Here is a 22,782-nt window from a genome sequence, read left to right as displayed (position 1 = left end):
ATGGGCTGCCTCTCTCCATAGGGCCTGACAATGAGCCAGCTTTTGTGTCTGAGATAATCCAAACTTTATCCAGGATGCTGGGCATCAAATGGAAGCTTTACACTGCTTACAGACCATAGAGCTCAGGGAAAGTTGAATGCATATATCAGACCCTCAAGACTACCTTAGTTAAACTCTGTCAGGAGATCCAGTTATCTTGGGTCAACCTGTTACCCCTAGCCTTACTCCGAGCCCAGTGCACCCAAGGTCCTCAGACTATTCTCCCCTTGAGATTTTGTATGAGAGAACACCCCCAGTGACAGGGAAACTCAAGGGAGACCCCCAACCAATAGCTGACCTGGAGATGTCCCAACACCACCAGGCCCTGAGAAAAGTTTTCTATCATATCGCCCGAGAAAGCTTAGAAAGGACACCCATTCTTTTGGGCAATTGGGTTCACCCCTATCAGCTAGAAGATGAGGTATGGGTAAGGACTGGGAAAAGGAACCACTTCAGCCAGTTTGGACAGGCCCTCACACGGTTGTCCTGGCAACCCCTACTGCTGATAAAGTTACAGGCATCATCCCTTGGATCCACCACACCAGAGTCAAGAAGGCAGCAGCTCCCTGTGCACAGTTCGGGACCCTGAAAACCCCCTCAGGGTCTGGTTCCAAAAGCAATGGCCCTCACCCATGAAGGATGCTGAGCCCTGCTCTAGTCTCTCCGGGAGCTGACTAGTTAACACACCTTAGAAGCTTGAGGATTCTTCAGCCTTGCTCCAGCCACACTCCAGCAGCTGGCTGGTCGACGCACGGTGGAAGCTTGAGTATCCAGCTACCAAAATATCAGTGGATTTTCACTGTCACTCCTAGACTGTACCCCTGATTGGTATTACTGCTGTGCTCTTTGCTACAACACTAGCTTCAGTCACACCCCAGGACTGGGATTTGGGTCAGAAGCTACGGTTAGCTGTCTGTTATCTCACTGTAGTGGGAAGCCTCATTCTTATTAGATGTCTCTTATGATCAATTCTCCCTATGAACTAAATTGCCCCACAGTATAACTGACCCCCCTTCACAATAGGCTCAGTTGCTATAGGTGTGACAACCCAAAGATGGGAAGGAAACCCTTTGCTAGTGTTCAGTTATCTGTTATGTGCAGGCTGTTTCGCAGACTTTTGGAGTCCCTTGCTGTAACGGATGGTGCCATTCCTTATCCATCATGCACCTGTCAACGTTACAGTCAACCCTGGGAAAATCACTTACTCAACCATCAGCTAGAACAATGTATAGATAGCCAATGCTATAGGCCGGTTACTTACTGCCTTCATAACATGTGATGTATATCCGGGGGCCTGGGCACCAAAAATGTTTTCCAGTTATTCCCTCCACTGCCGCTACCTCTCCCCCACCAGAAGATCCAAACCCTGGGCGGTATCCTGACACCATGCCATTGCCATCATGCCCCTGTCCTCTGTCTACCCCCAAATGCCATGCAGATGTTACAACCCAGAACAGGTATCTGTCTGTCAAATAAATGGAAAGACCCACCGGACAGGAACAACAATGCAGACAAAATCACGGACCAACTTTGCCCTAAAAACTCATGCTCTGCCTCTTGGCAGTAAGACCCAGGCTACAGAGTTAACTCCCTCTTAGACCCCTGTCTGTGCCAGGTTCTCAACACAACTCCTTGCCATCTTAACGACACCAACCCCAGCTGGCCAGGGACTGCTGGCTCTGCTCATCCTGAGGAGCTCCATGGTACTTAGCTACACCAGTACCATTAAATAATGCAACAGCCATGGGAACTCCTATAGATCCACCCTTACAAGGGCCAGTCTTAAAGGCTACTGAGTTAACTCAAAAGGCTCCCGAATGCTTTACAAACAATGGCAGAACTGAACCTCTAGGCAATTTAGCCAGGACCACTGTAATCAAACTATAAAAGGTGAGTGGCCCACCCACCCTCCCACAAACACAGTATGGAGCCGCCCCATCAAGGCCTTTTCTTTGTGTGTGGGACAGATGCTTACTTGTGTCTACCAGTCAATTGGACGGGTATCTGCACCTTAGCTTCTCTCACTCCCCAGATGAATATTGTCCCTAACAACCAGACTCTCACCATACCTCTGGCAGCATATACATGGTCAAAAAGAGCTATCCAGTTTATGCCCCTACTAGATGGTCTAGGAATCATGGCTGGGGTAGGTATGGGAATAGCAGGAATTGCTTCATCAGCCACCTTTTACTGTACACTATCCAAAGGCTTCACAGACAACATTAAGAGAGTAGCCAAATCTTTAGCGGCCTTACAGGACCAACTAGACTCCCTGGCTGAGGTGGTTTTACAGAATAGGAGAGGGCTAGACCCACTGATAGCTGAAAAGGGAGGACTCTGCCTCTTCTTGAACAAAGAATGCTGCTTTTATGTAAACCAATCAGGAACAGTCAGGGACATGGCCCAACAGCTAAGGGAATGAATCATGAAAAGGAGAGCTGCTGCTAAGTCGCTTCAGTCGTGTCCAACTCTGTGCGACACCATAGATGGCAGCCCACCAGGCTCTGCCATCCCTGGGATTCTCCAGGCAGGAACACTGGAGTGGGTTGCCATTTCCTTCTCCAATGCATGAAAGTGAAAAGTGAAAGTGAAGTCGCTCAGTCCTGTCTGACTCTTAGCGACCCCATGGACTGCAGTCCACCAGGCTCCTCCATCCATGGGATTTTCCAAGCAAGAGTACTGGAGTGGGTTGCCATTGGGAACTAGCAAATTCCTGGGGTAACTGGAACAATATCTGGAGCTGGGCATTGTGGCTTCTCCCTTTAACCGGTCCTCTCTTCATGTTCTTTGTGGTGCTCTTGTTTAGCCCTTGTATTCTCAATGCAATTACCCAGTTCATAACCTCTTGGATTGAATCCATAAAGTTACAAATGGTAATAGCTCAATATAGCCCCTTAAACAATGGGGAGCTCTGAAGTCTTACCAAAACATGAGATGATGTTTATCTCATGGAAGTGATAGAAGCATCAAGAGGGGGGAATGAAGAGGAAAAGTTAAAATTTTACCTCCTTCTGCCTCTGTAACTCACCTTGCCCCTTGCAAAGTCTGGATCATGTAGGTCACGTAGTCTCAGAAAATGGGGACTTTCAGTACTAGGAACTGGAGTTTATCGCACTCACCCTTGTCCTGCTCTTTGCAGTCACCCGGCCCCTGCAAACCTGCTTAATCATGCCTGTTCAGGTCAGGCATCCCCTTCCCCATCTTGACCACTGTTCCCATGCACATGAAACCCCTTAGTTTAAACCAGCCTATTAACAGCTAGTGTTGCCCACTACAGTCTGTCTATAAAAGCTCTGTAACCCCTTTATTAGGGACTCAGAGCTTAGAGTGTTAACTCCTCTGGGCCCACCAGCATAATAAACCTGTGTTCTCCAACTCTCCAAGTGTGGTGCTTGGTTTCTCGAGTACTGGTTTCTGCAGCAAGCTATCAGGGAAGCCCAAATGAATGGAGAGGTGTGGTTAGTCAACAAAAGCTAAGAGGTAAAGATGGAGAATCTCATCAAAATAAATCAAGCAAGACAAAAAAAAAATGTCTAGTAAATTATCTGGGATCTGAAGGAGCACTTCACTTCAAGGTGAGCTGGGATTTATTTCAACACAGGAAGAGCAGCTGAATCTATTAAGAGATTGCTTCTAGACAATCAGTATTTTTAGAACACTTCTGCAATTTTGTCTAAACCCCTTTATGCAACATAATGGGGCTACTTCAGGCACTCTCCGTGGGTCTACCCATAGTAAACAAGCTGAGTGTAAAGAAAAGGGGTACAAGATAGAAGGACTGCTTTGGCTATGTTAAAACTGGTCATTTGGGGGTTCATTTAGAAAACAGGAGTTAAAAGACATCCTTAACTTGGTGTATCAAAAACAGACGAGATCTGGGACTTCCCTGGTGGTCCATTGGCTAAGACTCTGCATTCCCAAAGCAGGGGCCCCGAGTCTGATCCCCAGTTGGGAAACTGGATCCCACATGCCACGACTAAAGCTTCCACACGCCACAACTAAGACCCTATGCACCCAAATAAATAAGTCAATAAATAAATAAAATAGACAAGCTTCCCCCACCCCCATCCCAGGAGCTTTAGGCCATTTGAGACAGGATGTTTTATCATACTGACGACTTCCTGCCTGCTGGTGTTATCTGAAATTACAAATGTGAAAGCTTATATTCTCCTCTTTGAGCAATCCCTCTCTGAAGTAAACATTAGCTACCGTAATGCCTATATAAGATGAGTACGGGAGGAGGGAGCACTACTGAGCCCTTACCTCGTGCCTGGCATTGTGCTTTACACACTAACGCTTTCCAACTTGATCACAGTCATATGAAAAAATATTACTGGTGTCATTTTACGGATGAAGAAACTGAGGCTGGTTCACTTCAGAGGTTGCCCAACAGTCAGTGGTCAGAGTCTACTGAGCTCAAAGTTGAATGCTAATCAGCAAGGTTCCAACAGCTGTGCTTGGTCGGTGCTCTTCACGTGACATTTGGGTAACTTGCCTCTCTGCTGAGTCTCACCCCCTGCTCCTCAATTCAGAAAGCTGTGTGCTAACCTGAGGGTTAAAATGGCACCAAGTAAGATGAGTGATGCATCAGCTTACAATAGCCAAGGATGGCAGAGACAGAATAGGCACATGAGAATTTAACAAGCACCTTCCTTAAGACATTGGAGCTTCCCAGGTAGCTCAGTGGTAAAAGAATTTGCCTGTCAACACAGGAAATGAAGGAGATGCAGAGACACAGGTCCGATCCATGGGTCAGGAAGATCCCCTGGAGTAGGAAATGGCAACCCACTCCAGTATTCTTGCATGGAAAATCCCATGGACAGAGGAGCCTGGTGGGCTACAGTCCATGGAGTCGCAAAGAGTCAGACACGACTGAGCATGCATGTACTTTCTTAGACATTCTGTTAGGAAAATATGCCTTACTGCATTAACCTCACCACCCTTATGAGGGCAATAATATCATCCCCATTCTACAGATAAGGAAACTGAAACCCAGAGAATTTAAGCCACTTTCAAACTTCACACAGAAAATCCAGGATGCCAGCCCAGGCCTGATGATGAACCTATGCTTTCCCACTCTATCAAAATCTTTCCTGGGGCTTCCCGGGTGGCTCAGTGGTAAAGAATGTGCCTGCCAGTGCAGGAGACACGGGTTGCATCATTGATCCAGGAAGAGCCCACATGCCACGGAGCAACTAAGCCCGTTCATTATAACTACTGAGTCTGTGTTCTAGTGTCTGGGAGCTGCGACTATAGAATCTCACGCGCCCTAGAGCCTGTGCTCCGCAACAAGAGTAGCTGTTGCAATGAGAAGCCTGCACACCACAACTAGAGAAAAGCCCATGTAGCAACGAAGACTTAGCACAGCCATAAATAAATAAAATTATTAAAAATATATCTTCTCACTTGAAAATATGCAATCTCTTAAAGGCATTCACAAAAAGAAAAAAAAATGTAGCCTTAAGATGAGATCTTATTTCTTACTCTGCTGATTTCTGGGCAAGGTTTTGGAGGTTAAAGGGGGATCTCACTGGAGAAGGAACATCTTAGAAGAGCCAGAATCATTCATCCTTGAAGGGTTTCTTAAGAACTAAGAACCCGAGCGGGCAACAGTAGTGCCTCCCAGGGTGTTGTCAATAAAATCAAGCCCAGGTCCTTCAAGGAAGGCCATAGATAGAGACTCACGGCATAGGAAGGGCCATGGGACTTTGCAAAATTGGGACTCCCCATGTCCCACAATTTTACTTTCCCCTTGAGCATCAAACATAAGCGCATTCCGCAGCCATAACCAGGTTAACCTTGTCCTCTCCTTTTATGTTCAGCCTCAAGTGTGGGTGCATTCTCAACTCCTGTCTCTATTCATCTGGCAAGCTGAGGCCAGACTGGGGCTCTGAAGCAGGATTTTGCTAACCAGTTCACCCTAAAAAAAAAAGAGAGAGAGAGAGAAAGAGAGAGAGAGAGAATGTAGCTAGAAGTAGGGAGAAATAGGACGCAATGGACTAATCTGGTTAAACCTGGTTTAAGTGGGATCACTCCTCTTCTTCAGTCTAAGGCCCTTCTAAAGGGCATTTTCCCAAACAGCTCCCATGCTTCCTATCCCTTGGAGAAGGGCATAGCAGCCCACTTCAATATTCTCGCCTGGAGAAATCCACAGAGGAGCTTTGTGGGCTAGAGCCCACGGAGTCACAAAGAGTTGGACACGACTGAGCAACTAACACTTTCCTATCTCTAGCCAGGAAAGGTCTAATCTTTCCTCTAGAATCCCCAAATAACCTTAGGCAAATCCAACCCTCAAAGACAGAATCAGTAAACTCCAGAACAGAAATGATGTCTCTATATCCAAGGTCTGTCTCTCTCAGTGGCATGTAATAGATGTCTTTGGGGGGAATAACTTTTACAGTATGATCTCAGTTGAAACAGAAGGTTGCCCCCAATGTCAACTGGTAATTGACAAGGTAATACATTTCCTTGATGTTAGAAGTTCCAAGGAGTTCTTCTTCTCCCACAGTCTAAGGATAGTCCTTCACACTGCCAATTCCATTTTCCTCTCTGAGGCCCTCTCTTTCCTCCCAGACCACTGATGAAGGAAGCACCCATCTCTTCCAGATGAAACCCACTCCCTACTGAGTAAGGCAAGCTCTTTCTCAGTAAGTAGAATCCACTGGCTTAGGAGGCTGACATCATCTACCTCATTCAGAAGGGCTTACCGTCCAACTTGAGCATGGGGTCTGCCAACTCCGTCTTTAATTCTTAGAGCCAGGCTTTAAAAAGGCAAATGTCTGCTCCCTTTTATTAAACAACACAGGGTTGAGAAAAGCCAGCTCTGAACCAAAGATAATCTTACTTCATTAAAAACCCCATCAGCTTTATCTCTAAAGTTATTCCAAGAAAAGTGCTTGAGCATTTCATAATTAACATGTGGGCAGCAGATGCAGTGAACAAAGCAGGTGCAATTATAATAACTTGAAGTCAATAATTCATAAATGATAATGTATTATTAATCAATTATTGGGGCCTGAACAACATTTAATGAGATTAAGCTGATTGCCAGGCTGAACTGTTGGGTACATATTGATTCAATCAGAGTGCTTAATTAAAGTATGTAAGTTGCCCACCAAATCATTACATCACAGCTTCCTTCAAAGGAGTACCATTTCTGCTTTTCTCCTCTTCCTTCTGAATTAGGAATTGTTATTGACTGAGAAGAAATTAAGATAAGGACTCTTGCTTTCCATAACAGCTTGAGAAACTACCATATGATCTGACAATGTATCTTTTCAACTGTATGAATAAAGGTTATTTGCACAAGTGTATTAGACTGCAATAAGGTATATAGGTTTGCTTTTTTTTTTTTTTCCAAAGAATTCAGAATCTTAATTAACAGGGCTACATTTTAAGCCTAAACAAAGAGTTGCTTACAACCCTCCATCGCAAAGACCAAGAAATACAGCTTCAAAGAAATGAAAAAGTCCTACAAAATACTGACATGAATCAGGATTCGAAGTCAAGTCCCTCCACCGCAGCCCTTTGCCAGCCTACAGTGTTTCCAAAACCTCAAATTAAACTTCATTCTGCTGAAGATCAGAGAGGCTTACCCGTCTGACTTCCCTAGTTTCTAGTAGCATCTCTCAGAAGGTAAAATCTACTTCCCAGCAGCTAAAAGTTTTCAGAATCACCCCTTACAACCACCATACAAAAACCTTTGTCTCTTGACATGCAGGTCGCCTTTTCACTTGTCACGTTGCTAATGATGGGAGTTATTTATGGTGAACATTGAACAAAATGTTTTTTGCTCAGTGTTCTAGCCGGATGATCCTGCCTGAGGGGAGACAGTGACAGCTCTGTTAAAGCATCCCAGGGTACAGGGCGCCTGCGGGTCTTTCTAATTAGGGTTTTACTCTGTTAGTTTCATGAATAGCCACTTCCAACCCAGATGCACATCAGTACATGTTGAGGGTGCCCTTGCCCTATAAAATTCTGGGATGTCAAAACCCACAGCTGCACTTGGGCTCCACATTCAATGAGCCACAGAAAATCAGCTACAGGGAGGGCGCACAGAGAACACTGGGGCATCACCAATTGCTTCTGAGTTGTGGAATGGAAGCTCCTACCGCACTCATCTGTTGCTTCGGAAAGGCAGCACCGCACATACCAGCTTAAGGTCAGAACTCCGTCAGGAGATCATTACCAAGGTGGCTTTGACATAAATTTCAGTGACCACATTTCAGGCAGTTAATATGCCCAGTGACTCAGCCCATAGTCTGTGTTCCTGAATCTTCTCCTGCGACTGGAATCAGTGTAGTGATATCCCTGCTATGGCCTCGAGAGATTCTTGTTTACAAAAGCCTGTGTGACCAAACTACCTTTTTCCCTCCAACTTGGTTTGCAGAATGGGAGTAGGAAACCACCACAAACAAATTGGATAGTGTAATATCGTTCACATCAGTGTTATTCCATTAAATTCAATCCTTATTTTTAAGAAAAGAGAAAGAGCATTACAACACAGTCTCAGCATTTTGTAAGTCAGACTTGCAAAGTGACCATGTATGTTTTGTTTTAGGGTGGGAGGGAATGGCTACACACTCCAGTATTCTCGCCTGGAGAATTCCATGGATGGGCTACAGTCCATGGGGTCGCAAAGAGTCAGACATGACTGAGCAACTAACGCAAGTTAGCTTCACAGAGCAGACAGATGGGATGGAATAAATAACTTGTCTTTTGGAGGTTTCTGGTGGTGATGATGGTGTTGGTATGGGTGACTGAAATCAGAAAGAGGAGGTACCTCTAGGTGAACAAGTCATCTTAAAGGCAAAGAACAAAGCCAAACAAAAGCCACTCTTCTGATAATATTCATGATGTCAAAGAAAAGAAGCAAAAGGCACTGGAGCAAACCTGTCCTGAGTTGGATTCTTAATTTAAAATTTTCAAATTATTTCTCCATTAAAATCCTTACTTTCTGCTAGGAGAGAAAAAAAAAGGGTATTTCAAGAACCATAAAAGAAGGAATATTCTTTCAGCAGGACTAACGTCAAATCTAAATATAGAAGAGCAGATATACTATTTCAGATTCACAAACAGACTTTCAAATTCATATTATCCATTATAGTAAACAAAAAATAGTTTCATTTTTTCTTTCTAATGGAAAGAAGCAGCATGTAAAGTGGAAAGATCAAGGAGTGAAAACCTCCATTTCCAACAGAATAATAGACTAAATATTCTGAACAATCCCCCAAATGAAACAACCATCATACTAAATATACTCTCTTTCTCCAAAATCATTTTCAATGCATTGCTGAGCTGATCTTAAATAAAGAAATCTGTAGATGCCAAAAACAAAGTGAGACCAAAGAAGTCTTGAAAGGTAAGCAAGCATCAAAGCATACTTTTCACCCAAGGATTTCTACCGAGCCTTGGAGACCACGAGTTCTCGCTTTGAAAGCTGCAGGAGATGCAGGAAAGTGAAGCATGTGGCTTATCCTTGGTGGGGCATCAAATAGAGATTCTTGCATAAAACTGAGACACCCCCCCGCCCCCCCGCCAAGAGTCTTCACTCTTGATTCACAAAAAGGCAGAGCAAGAAAAGCTTATTTCAAAATTTCCCTAGGAGTCTATAACTATAAGAAAATTTTCACATTCATTTGAATTCATGATCCATCTGTGGTCCCCAAATTTAAGAAAGGTAATACAGTTATCTGAATTTGTTAGCATCCTCAGATAACTAGCAAAAGCAAATACAAATGCTTTCTTAAGTAAAGCAGCCTCAATTTTGACCTCAAAGACCTCCAGGAGGTAAAATTCCAAGAAAAATGAGTGATTTGGTGTCAACAATTATGAAACACACCAGGGAACAAGGCCCCATGAGTGAGAGGCAGCAGAGACAAGAAGGAGTACCAGACTTGCAGAGACACAAGATACTAGATTGATGGGAAACAATATAAAATAACAACATAAAAAAAAACCATAATGTTGAAAGAAATGAAAGAGAAATTTAAGATATGAACAAGGAATGAGATTCTAAAAGCAAAATGCTGGTGTGGATAAGGATGGAATAAATTTCTAGAAGTTAAAAATCTAATAATTGAAACTAAAAAGTCAATAGAGAAAAGGATATTAATGGAATTTGAAGGGGTGAGAATTCCCATTAAGAGAAGAATAATAGACTAAATACTTTTTATAGCTTTCTTGAAGAAAACATGTAGAAAGCCACTGGACAATGTTTCTCTCATCCTAATGGAGAAAAAAAAAAAGCTGAATAATACTCTATCCAAGACAGGAAGCAGACAGGGCATTTTTTAAAAGAATGACATAGCCATGTGGCTGTGCTGTGTTAGCTCATGTCTGACTCTGAGACCACGGACACAGGAGAAAAGAAAAACTTATTAGAACTCACTAGGTTCAAGATAGCAGATCTGACTTCTTTGAGCCTCACTGAGCTTGTAATACATTAGCATAAGCTAAATGACACACCCACAAGTACCATAACAGTTTTGAAGCCAAGCACCAAAGATCAAAAAGTGAGGGTGGCCCAATTTCTAGAAATCTCTATGCCTGACCCAAGATAGTTGGAACAATCCTCTGCCTTATTAGCCTATGAAATTACCCAGCCAATAAAAACTCACCATATCATATTTCAAGGTCCTCTCTTACCTTCTGAGATAGGCCACACTCTGTGGAGTGTATTTCTTTCTAAATAAATCCAGTTCTCACCTATGACTTTGTCTCTCATTAAATCCTTTCTGCAATGAGACATCAAGAACGTGAGCTTCATTAAGTCCTGAGACCAGATGTTTGTTCTCAATGAACAGATGATGGGTTAAAGCCCCAATGTGAGTTGCATGATTTCATATCCATCATAACTTTCCTTGAATCTATCAGAGGTTAATATCATAAAGCAGTTGAATGCACTGAATTCCAAAGAGTGCAAAAAGTGTTATATCCCAACAAGGAGTAACAAATTTTTCTGCTTTGGTGGCATATAAGAGAGGAAGAAAGGCTGCTTGTAGAAGAGGTAAAATTTTAAGAAATCCCTGAAAGCCCTGGACACAAAAGCCTTTCAATTTTCCTATTTGCAAGATAAAGGCTTCAGTCTCCTAGACCTTCTCAGAGTTCCAAAGAGCAGATGCAAACAGTTGCTAATCAGGGAAATACAGAAGGCAGAAACAAGAGGAACAATCAGAAAACTATAGTGCATCAATTAAAGCAGGAAAAGAACCTGATGCTGGGAAAGATTGAAGGCAAGAGAAGGGGACGACAGAGGAAGAGATGGTTGGATGGCATCACCAACTCAATGGTCATGAGTTTGAGTAAACTCCAGGAGTTGGTGATGGATAGGGAGGCCTGGCGTGCTGCAGTCCATGGGGTCGCAAAGAGTCAGACACGACTGAGAGGCTGAACTGAACTGAACTGTTGTTCCTCCTCAAGGAATATACATAACAATATCTTTGAGTTCTTCTGTAGGAACTAAGGCCTCCAGGAGATAGTCGATCTGTGGAAAACAATATAAAATAACAATATAATATAAAAAACTATGTTTAAAGAAATGAAACAGAAATTTGAGATATGAGCAAGATGCTCACGAGCTGCTGATAAACAGGCCAAAAAACAGCACCTCCTTCTTCGAGCCCTATCATACAAAGTAAAACTTAAACTGCTGTGAGAGGAGAACCAAACTCTTTCAGTCTCAGGACCCAGGCTAATATATCATGTTTTGGGGGTAGAAGGAAATGAAAAGTTGTTTGCTCCAGCTGGAGGAAATGGGCATGGAGACATAGGCTCTCTGTATTGCAAACATGCTATTAAAAGCTGATGGTGGGAGAACAAGACGGCAGAGGAGGAAGTGGACATGGAGTACAACTCTCTCCATGGATACATCAGGAATACACCTTCAGACACAGAAGTGCATGCAGACACCAGCTGAGAGCAGACAGGAGTCCCTGACCAGTGTTGAAGAATATATAGAACCACGCAAAACTCAGTAGGACCAAGGGACTAGGGAGAAAAACAGGAGTGTTAGTAGGACTGGACCTGCCCTCGGCAGGTCAGGGAACTGAAGCAGGGGTCCAATCCCCATATCGGGACAATTGTCTGAGTCAGAGGAGAAACATTTAAGGCTGAGAGTGAAACAGCTGATCTGTGGCCGCCTAAATGGAGTGAGAATCAGACAGTACTTGCCACAGCCATATATATGCCGGGCAGGAACACAGGTCTCCTGGAAGGTGCAGTGGCTCGGAGCTGGAGTTTAGGGATTGTGGAGCAATCTCAATGTGAGGGCTGCTGTTGACCGCACAGAGACAGATCGAGGGGATTTGAGGGAGGAGATTGTGGTGGGAAATGCCTGTGAAGGAAAGCCAGGCAGCCATGGAAGCAAGGTGATACTGCTGAGTCACGCAAAGAGCATGGAACCACCACCATAGCCTCTCTCTCCCCACAAGCCAGCATCAGCAGCTGAACAACAGAGAGGCTGGCCCGTCAAATGCACCTGACGCACTGAACTACAGAGTAGGACCCCACCCAGGGGTCCCTCTTGGTGCCTGAACAGGCGGAGCTACGAAGAAAGACTGGCCAAAGAGGCCTTCTGATCACCAGCTACAAAGGCTCAAAAAAAGACTCTGTTAGGGCCATAACTCCTGCTACAGAGGCAGTCTGTGTCCCTGCACACTTGGCACTGCCAGCGTCCCCACAAGCCAAGCAGCTGTGCCACCTTCATGCTCAACTCTCACTGGGGCAGAGCTGCCACAGGCAAAAAAATAGTCTTGTGTTTATGTGTGCAGGGTCACTTCAGTCCTGTCCGACTCTTTGCCACCCTGTAGACTGTGGCCTACCAGGCTTCTCTCTCAGGGGTGTCTCCAGGCAAGAATACTGGAGCGTATTGGCTAGTACTGGTTGCCATACCCTTCTAGAGCACTCTATTTCCTGCTACCCTAGCCGCCAACCCCCCAGAGTACCTGGTGCTGCCAGAACCCCACACCTGGCCCTCACAGGGGCAACCCCAAGCCCTCCAGGGCAGCCTCAGGAGCAAACCCCAGTGGACGACCCACATGTAGAGGTGGAAATTAAACCACAATTGAAACCCAGGGGCAGTGTGGCTAAGGAAGAAGATTCAAACCCTTCCCACCAGCTGTACAAGATGCAGATTAAATCCACAGGATCAATTAGGCAGACTCTGTGTCTATGGAATATATAAAAGATCACTGAGAGCTCCCACAAAAGTAAACACACTAGCTCTGATAGCTGTGGACATTGGAGGCAAGAACACACAGGAGTAGGACCAGATTAGAATCTGAGCTGCCCCCACAGCAGGTCCAGAGATCAGCACAGTGTTGGAGGGCATCCTAGAGAGGTGAGGCGGACTGTGACTCCCAGCAAGGGAAAGGACTCTGACAGCAGAGACTCAAGAAAAACATTTATTATTCTTATTTTTTGACTTGTTCTTTAGATTCCTTTGGATTTTTGTTTCTTTTTGTTTTCCTTTTGCCCTCCTCTGTTGTCGTTGTCAATTTTATTGACACTAAGAAATCCAATTAAGCTTTCGAACTTTTTTTTTCTTTTTCCTCAGTCACATTTTTTATTGTTGTCATAAACCTCTGCCTCTACATTAGGCTTTTGCTGTTCTGCAGAGTTTTCCTCTTTTTGCCTTTTCTCTTTTTTTTAATTTTAATTTTTTAAACCTATTATTATTATTTTTTCTACATGTATTCCTTTGTTTGCTTTTCCTACTGTCCTTTTCCCCTTGCAGTTAATCTTTAATGTATACAAATCTTCTTTAGCTACCTCTATTTAACTTTGCAATCTATATTTCTTTTCTTTCTCTCCTTTCCTCTCAGCAAATTTGTTAGTTTTATTTTCATTGCTTTATTTCCCCAATTGGCACCTTGCTTTAGTTTTTTTTTCCAGTTTGTGCTTTAATTAGTGTTATTCTGGAGATATAATTTCATTTCCTTTGTTTGCCAGGTCAATCTATTGTACTTAAATTTTGTTGGATTGCTTTGATTTTGCTTATGAGTGTATACGTATATATTCAGTCACACTTCCTATTGTTGCAATAAACCTCTGCCTCTATATTGGGCTTTTGCAGTTCTGTGGAGTTATCCTTTCTTCCCCTTTTTTCTTTCTTCCATTTTTTTTCTCTTTCCTTTTTTTTATAATTTTAATTTTTAAAACCTATTATATTTTTTCTACATTTATACCTTCATTTGCCTTTCCTACTGTTCTTTTCCCCTTGCAGTTAATCTTTAATATATATAAATCTTTTTCATCTACCTCTATTCAACTTTGCATATCTATTCTTTCTTTCTTTCCTTTCCTCTCAATTTATTTGTTAGTTTTGTTTTCATTGCTTTATTCCCCAGTTGACACCTTCCTTTAGTTTTGTTTTCCAGTTTGTGCTTAAGTTAGTTTTGTTCTTAACCAGTAAATAAAATTTTTGATCTCCTTTGTTTGCCAGATCAATCTACTGTACTTTATTTTTGTTGGACTGTTTTCACTTTGCTCATGGGTGTATATGTATATGTGTATATTCCATTATTTTAATTATTATTTGTCTGATTTGTAACTGCCATTTTTCTGGGGTTCATCTTTGGTTTCTTGTTTTTGGATATTTGTTTTACTCTCCCTTAATGCCATAACAAACCACTTGTGAAATATTTGTTCCTGACCAGAGATCAAACCCTGAGCCCGAGACCCTAGATTACCAGAGAACCAACCCTAAGGAGTATCAAACAGTGAGAACTCACACAAAGGAACCCACTTGAATACAAGACCCAGCATCACCCAACCACAAGCACCCTGTGCAGGACATCTCACCTAAACAACAAACAAAACAAAAATACAAGCCCAATCATCAGCAGACAGGATTACCACCTCACTCAGCCTTGTACTGAGTAAGAAAAAAACAAAGGAAACAAATAAACAAACAAAAACTCAGCACAAATCTCACTCTATGCAAAGCTCACACAAACCACTGGACCAACCTTAGGAGGGCTGAAACAAAAAGGAAGAAAGAATTCAACCTTCTTCAAGGAAAGATTTCAACTTTCCTTGAAGCCTGGGGAAAAAAGAGACTTCAAACACAATAACTTTAAAAAAAAAATTAAAAAGCAGAGAAATACTGCACAAATAAAGGAAGAAACTAGAAACACAGAAGTCCAAATAAATGAAGAGGAAATAGGAAAATTACCTGGAAAAGAATTCAGAATAATGATAGTAAAGACGATCAAAAACCTTGAAAACAAAATGGAGAAAATGAAAGAGTCACTTAACAAAGACCTAGAAGAAGTAAAGAATAAGCATACAAACAACACAATTACTGAAATTAAAAATACTCTAGAAGGAATCAAGAGCAGAATATCTGAAGCAGAAGAACAAATCAGTGAGCTGGAAGACAAAATGGTGGAAATTACTTCTGAAGAGCAAAATAAAGTAAAAAGAATGAAAAGAGCTGAGGACAGCCTCAGAGACCTTTGGGACCATATTAGATATACCAACATTTGAATTATACGGGTCCCAGAAGAAGAAGAGAAGAAGAAAGGGTATGAGAAAATTTTTGAAGAGATTATAGTTGAAAATTTCCCCAACATGAAAAAGGAAATAGTCAATAAAGTCCAAGAGGCACAAAGAGTCCCATATAGGATAAACCCAAGCAGAAACATGCCAACACACATACTAATCAAACTGTAAAGACTAAACAAAGAAAGAATATTAAAAGCAGCAAGGGAGAAGCAACAAGTAACATACAAGGGAAACCTCATTCATTTAACAGCTGATCTTTCAGCAGAAACTCTGAAGGCTGGAAGGGAATACCAGGATATATTTAAAGTACTGAAAGGGAAAAATCTACAACCAAGATTACTGTACCCAGCAAGTATTTCATTCAAAATTGATGGAGAAATAAAAAACTTTTCAGACAAGCAAAAGTTAAGAGAATTCAGTACCACCAAACCAGCTTTACAACAAATGTTAAACAGACTTCTATAGTCAAGAAATACAACAGAAGAAAAAAGATCTACAAAATCAACCCCAAACAATTAGAAAATGGTAATAGGAACATATATATCAATAATTACTTTACATGTAAATGGATTAAATGCTCAACAAGACCCATATATATGCTGTCTACAAGAAACCCACTTCAGACCTCAAGACACGTATAAACTGAAAGTGAGAGAATGGAAAAATATATTCCATGCAAATAGGAAGCAAAAGAAAGCTAGAGCAGCAATCCTCATATCAGACAAAATTGACCTTAAAATAAAGAAGATTACAAGAGATAAGGAAGGACACTACATAATGATCAAGGGATCAATCCAAGAGGAAGACATAACAATTGTAAATATCTATGCATCCAACATAGGAGCACCTCAATACATAAGACAAACACTAACAGACATAAAAGGAGAAATTGACAGTAACACAATAATAGTAGGAGACTTTAACACCCCACTCACACCAATGGACAGATCATCAAAACAGAAAATGAATAAGGAAACACAAAGCTTAAATGATACATTAGATGAGATGAATCTCATTGATATCTTCAGTATATCCCACCTAAATGCAGAAGAATACACCTTCTTTTCAAGCACACATGGGACATTCTCCAGAATAGACCACATCTTGGGTCACAAATCAAACCTCAGTCAATTCAAGAAAAGTGAAATCATACCAAGCATCTTCTCCAACTAGAACGCTCTGGGACTAGATACCAATTAGAACAAAAAAGCTGTAAGAAACACAAACATATGGAGATTAAACAACACGTTTCTAAATAACCAACAGGTTACTGAAGAAATCAAAAGGGAAATCAAAAAATTTCTAGAAACAAATGAGAATGAGAACACAACAACTCAAAACCTATGGGATACAACAAAAGCAGTTCTAAGAGGGAAGATTATGGCAATACAATCCTATCTCAAGAAACAAGAAAAACGTCAAATAGACAACCTAACTTTAGACCTAAAGCAGTGGTGTACTGGAAAAAGAAGAACAACAACAACAAAAAAAAAACAAAATTAGTAGAAGGAAAAAAATCATAAACATCTGAGCAGAAATAAATGAAAAAGAAATCAAAGATTCATTTACTAATCAAAGTAAAGATTAATAAAACTAAAAGCTGGTTCTTTGAGAAGATAAATAAAATTGGCAAACCCTTAGCCAGACTCATCAAGAAAAAAAGAAGAATCAAATCAACAAAATTAGAAATGAAAAAGGAGCGGTTACAACAGACAATGCAGAAACACAAAGGATTATAAGAGACTATTATGAACAATTATTTGGCAATAAAATATATAACCTGGAAGAAATAGACAGATTCTTAGAAAAGCTCAATCTTCCGAGACTGAACCAGGAAGAAATAGAAATTATGAACAACCCAATTACAAGCACTGAAATTGAAACTGTGATCAAAAATCTCCCAAAAATCAAAAGCCCAGGACCAGATGGCTACTCAGGAGAATTCTATCAAGCATTTAGAGAAGACCTAATGCCTATACTTCTAAAACTCTTTCAAAAAATTCCAGAGGAAGGAACAATTCCAAATTCATTCTACAAGGCCACCATCACCCTGATACCAAAACCATACAAAGACAACACACAAAAAGAAAACTACAGGCCAATATCACTGATGAACAACAAAATTTTAGCAAACAGAATTCAGCAACACATCAAAAAGCTTATACACCATGATCAAGTTGCGTTTATTCCAGGGATGCAAGTATTCTTCAATATATGCAAATCAATCAATGTGATACACCATATTAACAAACTGAAAGATAAAAACCATATGATCATCTCAATAGATGCAGAAAAAGCCTTTGACAAAATTCAGTACCTATTTATGATTAAAACTCCAAAAAATAGACATAGAAGGAACCTACCTCAACATAGTAAAGGCCATATATGATAAGCCTACAGCAAACATTATTCTCAATGGTGAGAAACTGAAAGATCAGGAATAAGACAAGGGTGTCCACTTTCGCCACTATTATTCAACATAGTTCTGGGAGTCATAGCTATCAGAGAAGAAAAAGAAATAAAAGGAATCCAGATAGGAAAAGAAGTAAAGCTCTCACTGTTTGCAGATGACATGATACCGTACATAGAAAACCATAAAGACAGTATCAGAAAATTACTAGAGCTAATCAGTGAATTTAGCAAAGTTGTAGGATACAAAATCAATACACAGGAATCACTTGCATTTCTATATACTAACAATGAAAAATTAGAAAGAGAAATTAAGGAATCAATCCTTAATGCAAGAAGCTCACAGAATTCTAAGCAGAATAAATGTTACAAGCATATCTACATATATCTCACCTATATAGTTGATAGTCAAACTGCTGAAAACCAAAGTTAGTGAGAAAATCTTGAGGGCAACCAGAAACAAAACACTAAATTGTTGCTATTGTTGTTCAGTCACTAAGTTGTGTCCAACTCTGTGCAATCCCATGAACTGCAGCATGCCAGGCTTCCTTGTCCTTCAATATCTCCCAGAGTTTGCTCAAATTCATATCCATTGAATTGGTGATGCCATCCAACCATCTCATTCTCTGTCATCCCCTTCTCCTCTTGCCCTCAACCTTTCCCAGCATCAGGGTCTTTTCCAATGAACTGGCTCTTCACATCAGGTGGCCAAAGTATTGGAACTTCAGCTTCAGCATCAGTCCTTCCAGTGAATATCCAGGGTTGATTTCCTTTAGGATTGACTGGTTTGATCTCCTTGCTGTCCAAGGGACTCTCAAGAGTCTTCTCCACCACCATAATTTGAAAGCATCAATTCTTTGGCTCTCAGCCTTCTTTACGATCCAACTCTCACATCTGTATGTGACTACTGGAAAAACCATAGCTTTGACACTTCAGACATTTGTCAGCAAAGTGATGTCTCTGCTTTTTAAATTTCATATGCTGCCTAGATTTATCATGGATTTCCCAGTCGCTCAGCAGTAAAAATCTGTCTGCAATGCAGGAGCCACAGGAGACATGGGTTTGATCCCCAGGTCAGGAAGATCCCATGGAGGAGGGCATGGCAACCTATTCCAGTATTCTTGCCTGGAGAATCCCATGGACAGAGGAACCTGGTGGGCTAAATCCATAGGGGCACAAAGAGTTAGACAGGCCTGAAGCAATTTACAGGCAATTTGTCATAGCTAACCTTCCAAGGAGCAAGCGTCTTTTAATTCCATGGCTGCTGTCACTGTCCACAGTGATTTTGGGGCCCAAGAAAATGAAATCTGTCACTGCTTTCACTATTTCCCCTTCTATTTGTCAGGAAGAGGTAAGATTGGATGCCATGATCTTGGTTTATTTAATAGTTAGTTTTAACCAGATTTTTCACTCTCCTCTTTCACCCTCATCAACAGGCTCTTTATATGTATACATATTCTGTATGTAAAGGGCTTCCCTGGTGGCTCAGACGGTAAAGTGTCTGCCTACAATGCGGGAGACCCGGGTTCAATCCCTGGGTCGGGCAGATCCTCTGGCGAAGGAAATGGCACCCCACTCCAGTACTCTTGCCTGGAAAATCCCATGGATGGAGGAGCCTGGTAGGCTACAGTCTATGGGGTCGCAAAGAGTCAGACACGACTGAGCAACTTTCCATTCCTTCTGTATGTAATAGCAAACAAAACAAAATTGTAAATATTTCAATTAGCCATCAACAGTAAAATGGATGAATAGACCTAAATTGATACCTGGGAGTATTATACAGTAGTGAAAATGAATAGCTCAGATGCAATTCCAACATGTTATATGGTTCAGTCTCAAATGTTATTAACAAAATAAGCCCATTATAACACAAGATTTACATACACAGTATGTTTCCATTTACCTAAAGCCCCAAATAGCAGGCTTGACAGTAGGTTGTTTAGAGATATATAAATGTGATTTTTATAAAGATAAAGAAGAGCAAGAGACTACTTAACACACAAATCCAGGATGACAGTTACTCAAATGAAGAAACTGTGGGGTCATAGGAACAAGGGGCTTCCCTGGTGTCACAGTAGTAAAGAATTCACCTGCCAATGAAGGAGAAGCAAATTCAGTCCCTGGGTCAAGAAGATCCCCTGGAGAAGGGAATGGCACCTCAATCCAGTGTTTCCAGCCTAGAAAATCACATGGACAGAGGAGCCTGGTGGGCTGTAGTCCGTGGGTCGCAGAGTCAGACATGGCTGAGCACACACATAGGAGCAAGGATTACAGGGGTTAAAATATGGAGTAATGCTCCATTTCTTAAAATGGGAAGTATATCCCTGGGTGTCCATTTAATTGTTCTTAACCTAGATCTTTGCTGCTGCTGCTGCTTCTAAGTCGCTTCAGTCGTGTCCGACTCTGTGCAACCCCATAGACGGCAGCCCACCAGGCTCCCCCGTCCCTGGGATTCTCCAGGCAAGAACACTGGAGTGGGTTGCCATTTCCTTCTCCAATGCATGAAAGTGAAAAGTGAAAGTGAAGTCACTCAGTCCTGTCTGAGTCTTAGTGACCCCATGAACTGCAGCCCACCAGGCTCCTCTGTCCATGGGACTCTCCAGGCAAGAGTACTGGAGTAGGGTGCCATTGCCTTCTCCATCCTAGACCTTTATGTTACATGAATTCTTTTATAAGTGTTGCATTTAAAATAAAGCAATTTTTGTTATTATAAAAGACCCAGTTTCCAATTTCTGGCTTCATACTTAATAGCTACGCAACCATGCACCACTCGCTTTTAACTCACTGGGCCTTACTTCCATCATCTTTAAAAATCATATTTTTTCCCTAACACATTACTTTCATAAGAATAAAGGAAAAAATTATTATACTGGACTCTATGAAAACTAAGCAAAGATGTTAACAAATTTAAAAAGAAGTGACAGACCCTAGTCACTAGAAAACATCAACCATTTGTTGCCCTATCTTAAAACAATGATCAATACTTAATAAATATTTGCTAAATAAATCAATGTTTAACAAAGAAGAATATTTCTAATATACAAAGAGCTCCTATTACATCATTTAGGGAAAAACAAAGCATCTAATAAAACAATAGACAGATGACTCTTAAAATTGAGTAACTTAAAAGAAAGACACATAAATAACATTTAAAAATATGTATAACTTGAGTAATGCACAAAGAGATTCAAATGGAAATAACACTGAAATGGTATTTTGAGAGAAGGGGATTAATTTTTTTAACTAACAGGAAAATGTAGAAGACTGGTAAATCCATTGTTGGTTGGGCCCTGGAGGAAAATATTCTCCTACATTTTTGTGGGAGTATAATTGGTAATACAGAATTTAGTGAGGCTGTCAATCTTGGAATTCATGGGAAAGAGATTTGGACTTTCACAGGACAGAATTGTCAGAAAGGCTAATTTAAGTTCATTAAGTCTAAATTTCAGGAATCAGTATGCATGAGTTCATGTGTTTATGTGTGAGTATATGTGTGTGTGTGTGTGTGTGTGTGTGCACTGAAGAAAAACATGAACCTGTTAAAAGCAATTGCTTAGGGAATAATAAGATGAAAAATATGTGGTTAATTTAATATTTTATACTAGTTTATCAATTTTTGATTAAGGATGACATGTTAACATTTTAAATTTCAATTTAAATTTTAAATATGAAATACAAATATAGTAGGAAATCCAAAAATCAATAGGACAGACACTCATGTGCCTGCCCATCCAGATTTAAAAGCTCACACTTTCTGTCATATCTTCCTTAAAATTCTTTTCCTTTAAGAAATTCAAACTCCCAATAAATATTCATTTTTTTTCCTCTTTATGCTCCACCATCTTCAGATGGAATCACTATTTTGAATCTGGTGTTATTTTTTTTTTCAGAATGGTTTTATACTTTTTCTATATATATATAAATATCCATAAATAATCAACTACATTGTCCTTTTCTATTAAAATAAGGGATTTTAATAACAAATTCATGGTCATGTTGCACATGTGTGCTCGGTCATCCAACTCCTTGCAACCGCATGGACTGTAACCCATCAGGCTCTTCTGTCCATAGAATTTTCCAGGCAAGAATAGTGAAGTGGGTTGCCATTTCCTACTCCAGGGATCTTCCTGACCTGGGGATCGAACCCCGGTTTCTCGCGTCTCCTGCATTGGCAGTGGATTCTTCACCCACCAGTACCACCTGGGAAGCCAGTCATGTTATGAGACATCCATGAAATATATGAATCAGAGTGCCTGGTTACTGCAGCCTCGTAAACTGAGTTTGATTATTTGGGGAACTGGAAGGTTGGTCATGACCCACCCTTGAGAACATGTGCTGGCAGGCAGGGAAGCCTTAGGATTTGAGGCTGGAAGACAAGCAAGGAGTATGAGTTTTCAGGTCTCAGGTGAGGGACTCTTGAGAAAGAAAAACATCTGAATAATGCAGACATGGGTTGCCAATTTGTCCCTGTCCAGTGTATGAAGAAGGAGCTTCTTTCAGAGGAAACTTAAGGCACTTTGGTGCCAAGCAGCATTGTTTTGGGGAGTTTTAGAGAGTGCTAATTCCTCCCAACTTTACACGGAATTAAGCAACTCTCTGAAAACCCAGCAATGGCAGTAGCAAGAATCCTTTCAGTAGCTTTGAGGACAGCTGACAACTAACAAAACAAGCCCAGGCATCAGGGAAGAATGGAGTGGCCCGTAAGGGTGACTATATCCAACAGCTACTTTATGAGTACAGTTGAGGCTACCTGAGAGCAACCCATGAAACACCTAAGGAAAAAGTTAACTTTTCAAGAGGTGTCCCTGCATTGTGGGTGGAAGGAAA

At 41.2% G+C, this 22,782-nt stretch overlaps 1 protein-coding gene across 2 annotated transcripts in view; it reads right to left on the bottom strand.

Annotated features, from left to right (window-relative positions):
- The window catches only part of AGBL1 (ATP/GTP binding protein like 1), a 928,519-nt gene that overhangs the window by 675,828 nt on the left and 229,909 nt on the right, over positions 1 to 22,782 (bottom strand). The gene's annotated exons all lie outside the window — the stretch shown is intronic.

Source organism: Bos indicus x Bos taurus, chromosome 21, assembly GCF_003369695.1.
Source record: "Bos indicus x Bos taurus breed Angus x Brahman F1 hybrid chromosome 21, Bos_hybrid_MaternalHap_v2.0, whole genome shotgun sequence".
Classification (NCBI taxonomy): Eukaryota; Metazoa; Chordata; class Mammalia; order Artiodactyla; family Bovidae; genus Bos; species Bos indicus x Bos taurus.
This window is presented reverse-complemented; position numbering and strand designations above follow the sequence as displayed.